The sequence below is a fragment of the Triticum aestivum genome, chromosome 6B (genome assembly GCF_018294505.1).
Source record: "Triticum aestivum cultivar Chinese Spring chromosome 6B, IWGSC CS RefSeq v2.1, whole genome shotgun sequence".
Classification (NCBI taxonomy): domain Eukaryota; kingdom Viridiplantae; phylum Streptophyta; class Magnoliopsida; order Poales; family Poaceae; genus Triticum; species Triticum aestivum.
The window spans coordinates 628,689,582-628,696,414 of NC_057810.1; positions in this window are offsets into that span (position 1 = coordinate 628,689,582).

Below are 6,833 nucleotides of genomic sequence, written 5' to 3' on the forward strand. Positions count from 1 at the left end.
GGAGAAGGGGATTCAGGCCCAGTGAAATATTGCTGCTTCGTCCATCGAGCTTACTGCTAAAGCCGAAGGGGGGGGGGGGGTTGTGATTTGACGGCTCATTGGGCATTACTGCGGCGCTACGACCGGGGTGTGTCTACCGTGCAGTTGTGCACTCTAATTTGTGCATATGGCACGTGGACCCTGTTGCCGGTTGCCCCACATATCAGCGAAAGGAAGTAGAAAGACAGGAGTAACTGGTTACACATAAATATATTTTTTGACAGAGAGATACTCCCTCTGTAAAGAAATATACAAATCTTTTATATCACAACTTTATACATAAGAAAAATAAAGGGGAATATATATAACATATATAATTATAAAAAATAGAGTTGTTTTTAACATAGTATAGACGAGTTGGTGATGATGGTGTGCTTGCCATCCTGCAATATAGGCCGTCCGATTTATATCTGACGGATAGGAAGGAAACTATGGAAATTTTGCAAAAAGGTACCCACACACCTCTCCACATTTGCAAATAAGGCCTTCCCTCGTTCATCCTTTTCTCTCACAAGATAAAATACTCATACAAATGCATCTTGATGTTACGTGCAACGCACGGGCATTATGGGAGTTCAGCTTTTTCTATGGGGGTTCAACTAAGAATATAATACTCATACAGGCTCATGGTTCTGTACATTGGGCCGCAGGCCCACCCTGCATGTCTGGGGGCCCATGTGTTCTACCTCAGCGCTTTTCATATTGCAAGCGATCGGTACGGCGCTGGTTTTAGATGCTGTCGCAAGGCGAATACACAAAATTGAATAACGCACGACAGCTGTTGGAATGAAATCGAACGGCAGTTCCTAACCAGTAATCAGAGTTGCAATTCTATCAACGATATACCATGTGATCAATAATACTGTCGTACTACTTATGCACACAGGACACTTGTTTCACCATGCCAGATTATTACATCAAAATCTCTCGAAGGATAGATCAGTTTGGCAGTTGCGTGCTGCTACTGAAGAATTTCAAAGTTGATTTGGACCAGCTCTCCTTGCCGAGAAAGTTCGATTTTGACATCATCCCCTACCGCAAGATATGATTTAGATTTGAACCTTGACCATCCTTTAGCATCAATCGTCATGCAACCATCCTTTGTACTTACCGTATATTGAGCAGGTTCATTCACACCAAGGCTGCGGATGGTAAGAGAAACTTGGCCGCGGTCGCCCGGATTGTTGAACGACTCCCTTGCTGCTCTAGGAATTCTCTGTTTGCAAATAAAAAGACATACCCAAACAGTTAGATCAACACAGTGATTCATGTTAAACAACATGAAAAGAAAAAAGAACGAAGCACTTGGGCGGCCAATGCTTACCAAGAAGGTGGACATGTCGGTTTTTGTAAGGACTTTGGTATATGAAGTGCGAACTGCAGCCCAGTCTGTTGCCGGTGCAATTGCACGGGCCGGAGCAGATGCAAGTGCAAGTGTTGGTGCAGGTGCCGAAGCCGCTGCTGCTGCCGAAGATGGTGCTCCTTGTAGAGCTAGTGTCGGTGTCGGAGCAGGTGCCGATGTCGATGCCCGATCCTCCGGTAGACCAGACTGATCCGCTGACGCGGTCGATGCCCAATCCTTAGCTGGATCAGACTGATCTGCTGCCGCTGTCAGTGCTAGAGCAACTGCCGGTGCTCAATCCGTTGCTGAAGGTGGTACCAATGTGTGAGACAGCGGCGATCGTGTCTGGTCTACTATGATTAGCTTTCTAACTTGACTAGGATCCGTGACCGTGATCCAGTTTTTTTCTTCATTTCTTCTAAACGCGAGAAGGACTAATTGTGGCGTTTTTGTTAAACCAAACTGCTGTTCATCATAGGGATTCAGCTTGTACTCACACAATAGACTGATCCAATTTTTTCCAGTAATATAAGTGATGGACAATGCCTTCATTACTGACACAACATAATAAGTAAAACCTGCAAAAATAGCCATCGTAGAGCAAACCAAATGGTTTATTCTGTGATGAATGTTACATGGCAAAACCTGCACCATAAAATTGCTGGAAAAGAAAGAAAACATGACATAAACTCAATAAGATTTAGACAATAAATCAATAAGATTTACTTGATGTGACACTAGTGAATCCTTACCAGGAAATCACTATGTTGAAGTACTAAACAGAAGATTGATCGTCCAACTACGGGTGGCATGCAGGGGCCCTGAGGGAGTCCTGGATTAGGGGTATCCGGAGAACCGGACTATATACATCATCCGGACTATAGAAGCGTCAAGATACAAGACTCAAGACTTCGGCCCGTGTCCGGATGGGACTCTCCTTTGCGTGGAAGACAAGCTTGGCGATTCGGATATTATGTTTCCTTCCTTGTAACCTATTCCATGTAAACCCTAGCTCCCCGGTGTCTATATAAACTGGAGAGGATGGTCCTTAGAAGGCCGATCACAATTACAATCATACCATCATAGGCTAGCTCTTAGGGTTTAGCCTCTAAGATCTCGTGGTAGATCTACTCTTGTACTACACATATCTTCAATATTAATCAAGCAGGAAGTAGGGTTTTACCTCCATCGAGAGGGCCCGAACCTGGGTAAACATTGTGTCCCTTGCTTCCTGTTACCATCAGCCTAAGACGCACAGATCGGGACCCCCTACCCGAGATCCGCCGGTTTTGACACCGACATTGGTGCTTTCATTGAGAGTTCCTCTGTGTCGTCGCTTCGAGGCTTGATGGCGTCTTCAATCGTCAACAACACGGTCCAGGGTGAGACTTTTCTCCCCGGACAGATCTTTGTGTTCGGCGGCTTCGCACTGCGGGCCAATTCGCTCGGCCACCTAGAGCAGATCGACAGCTATAACCCTGGCTAAAGATCAGGTTCGGAAACTTGAACTACACAGCAGATATTCACGGAGACTTGATCTTCTACGAATTCGAGCCTGTGCCAGGAGTGCCAGACAGTCATGACGAGCACGGCCTAGACCTGCTACCGGAAAATGCTCGAAACATCATCCCTGCAATAGCCCCGGATCTAAATCCGGAACAGGTTGCATTGCCCGAGGACGGAGGGATGGACCCCGCCCCACAGGACGCACGCTCATCGGCGGTGGAGCCGAACACAGGTCACATCTCTGTGGACACCTGTATCCCCGGACCCCCGGACTCATATCCCGTCGTTGGTCCCGATCTGCTCACTCCTGAGCCAGCCGAGCCAGGTTGGGCTCCGGCAATGGAGTTTACCGTTGCGGATATCTTTCAGCACTCGCCTTTTGGCGACATGCTGAACTCATTAAAGTCTCTCTCTTTGTCAGGAGGCTCTGGGCCGAACTATGTTCGGCTTGAGTGGGAAGCAAGTGACGAAGAAATTCGTTGCCCACCCACCAGCCACTTCATTGCTGCGATCGATGATTTAACCAACGTTCTTAACCTTGACTCCGAAGACATCGACGGTATGGACGACAATGCAGGAGAAGCTTTAGAATCTCTGGGGCGTAGGACTAATACCTTGTCACACGATGTATACATGGTAGATACACCCAAGAAGGACGACAACAATAATCCGGAAGATAAAACACCCGGACAAAAGCCAAAACGGTGGCGCAGGCGCCGCTCAAAGTCCAACAACAGTAAAAATAGCGACAAGAGAGCAAGAAGGGCTAACATACCAGAAGGCAGTAATGACCACGCGGACCCAGCGATCGAGCAGGACGATGCAGGTCACGCCAAACCAAGTTCAGAACAAATATCTGATCACAATGATCCGAAGGGATGAGCTCATGAAACCGCCCCAGAACAGGAAGACAGTCCGGACGACGATGCATTCATCATCCCGGACAAACAAGTGGAACGAGACAACCTCCACAGAAAGCTTATGGCCACCGCAAGAAGTCTAAAAAAGCAGAAGCAACGGCTCAAGGCCACACAGGAAAAGCTAAGTCACAGATGGAATAAAGTGCTAGACATTGAAGAAAGATACGGCGAAGATCGCCATACGAAAAGCTATCTTAAGCGCAAGCTACAGCCAAAATTCGACGACGAGGCCGTTCCACCAAAGAATAACACGACCGGGAGACCAGACGTACCACTCCACAACCGCAACAGAACGACGATAGACGCCGCGCATGATCTACGTGAGCATCCGGATAAGAAAGCCGGTGTAGCCAGTTCCATCTATGGATCTAAAAGAGACACCCCGGCGAGGTACTATGGTCACCCAAACGCTCATACAAGCCAAATACCAGTTCGGAATTAACTCCGGACACAACAACAGCCGACTGCATGCCACAACACGTCCAGATACAGAGGGGCTACTCACCCCCTGTGCTTCACCAAAGAAGTACTGGACCATGAATTCCCACAAGGCTTCAAACCTGTGAACATAGAAGCATACAACGGCACGACAGGCCCAGGGGTCTGGATTGAGGATTTTATCCTACATATCCACATGGCTCGTGGAGATGACCTCCACGCCATCAAATACCTTCCCTTAAAATTGAAGGGACCAGCTAGACACTGGTTGAAAAGCCTCCCCGAAAACTCAATTGGGAGTTGGGAGGAACTCGAAGACGCTTTCAGGGCCAATTTTCAAGGGACTTATGTCCGGCCTCCTGATGCAGGCGACCTAAGTCACATAATCCAACAACCTGGAGAGTCTGCCCGCAAGCTTTGGAACAAATTCCTCACTAAGAAGAATCAAATTGTCGATTGTCCGGACGCCGAAGTCTTAGCGGCATTCAAACACAACATCCGTGACGAATGGCTCGCCCGACACCTCGGCCAAGAAAAGCCAAGGACAATGGCAGCCTTAACAAGCCTTATGACCCGCTTTTGCGCGGGTGAAGATAGCTGGCTGGCCCGTAAAGGCACTAGCGACCCCAGAACATCCGAAATAAGGGATGGCAATGGGAAGCCACGGTGTAATAAAAACAAACGCCAAAACAAGGAAGAGAGCCCGGTTAACACGACGGTCAACGCCGGATTCAGGGGCTCTTGACCTGATCATCAAAAGAAGCCATTTAAAGGTAGTAAAGAGGGACCGTCCGGTCTGAATAGAGTTCTGGACAGATTATGCCAAATTCATGGCACCCCGGAGAAACCTGCGAACCACACCCATAGAGAGTGCTGGGTCTTCAAGCAGGCCGACAAATTGAATGCCGAACACAAAGGGAGGGAAGCACCAAGTGAAGACGAGGATGAACCTCGCCAGCCGAACACTGGGGGACAAAAAAAATTCCCTCCAGAGGTTAAAACAGTAAACATGATCCACACAATTCACACATTCACGAGAAGGCAAGAACGCACGCTCAGAGATGCGCACGATGAAAAGCCCACCGTACCCATATCTGACTACTGGATGTCTCGTTCGATCACTTTCGATCACATGGACGGCCAAACTAGTATTCGGCACGGAGGATCACAGGCCTTGGTGCTTGACCCAATAATCGACGGATACCGTCTCACCTGTGTCCTCATGGATGGTGGCAGTAGTCTCAGTTTAATATACGAGGACACTGTTCACAGAATGGGGATAAACCCATCCAGAATTAGCCAAAGCAGCACCGCCTTTGAAGGGGTGATACCAGGCGTTAAAGCCTATGGCAGGGGCTCTGTTGTGCTGGAAGTAAGATTTGGCTCCCCAGGCAACTCCAGAAGCGAAGAATTGCTCTTCACCATTGCACCCTTCCAAAGCGGCTTTCATGCATTGCTAGGAAGAACGGCCTTCGCCCGCTTCAACGCATTGCCGCACTATGGCTACCTTACACTCAAGATGCCTGGTCCCCGTGGCGTCATCACCGTTAGAGGAATCAAAGAGCGCCCTTCACGCGCAGAGGAATACGCGACGGCCCTGGCGGCCGGACTATAAGCGTCCTCTAATATCAGAAAACATGACTGGTCATTAAGACCATAGATACGGTTAGACGAGTCCGGTAGCGCGGATAAAATTCAACCGGGCACCGTATATGTAATTCCATAACGAAACCAGGGGCTGTAAATATTTAACACAACCCCACACTTGCCTCGCCGTTATTGACAGGCTAACATCTTACACTTTTTATTATCAATGGCATACTTACGTTGCACTCTCCGATGAGTTTTCCTTTTTTTACAGACAACGTTCGCGCGATACCCTTCCAGGATACGGCACAACGGAGACAAAGGCGCAGACGTGCAGCAGGGCCCCATTCAACAGATTTCTTTTTAGATTAAGCCCCTGTGTAAACCTTGTCTACTGCCTCTTGTTGTTTAACCATCCCATGGGTTCTATACCCACAGAGGATACTGCCGTTGTTGGCATTTGGCCACGGCAGACTAAATTGCACATACCTAGAAATTAAGGGCTTGTAATAGGCTCTCGTCAGCCTATTTTCTTTTACAAAGGCCGAATACCCTCGGGAGTGTTCGGCGTCACGAGTTTGGCCGTATATGCATCAGCTCCGAATCATGTCTTTGGTAAAATGTTGGGTTTGCCCGGCTCCTGGGTTTGCCGTCTTACGTTCCGTTATCACCGGCTAAGGCAGGCCAAAGGAGAACTACTGCGATTGTGCCCTGGTTATTCCGGATGAGCGCCTCAATAGAGAAAGCCGAAACCTGACTGTCATGATATAGCGAGAGACTGTTCAACCACTCGAAGACTCACCAAAATCTCTAAAGATTCGTCCGCATTAACGAAGGGCCGTTTCCCGGCCATGTACACACGCGCCCGTATTCGGATGCACGCGAATGTACCAGGGGCTACATAGTAGCCCCACCATTAGACTCCCATGGCTAAGCGAAAGTGTTACATCTATATAGTCCGGTTGCCTCGTTTGACGTGCGATCACCTCCTTAATGGACCA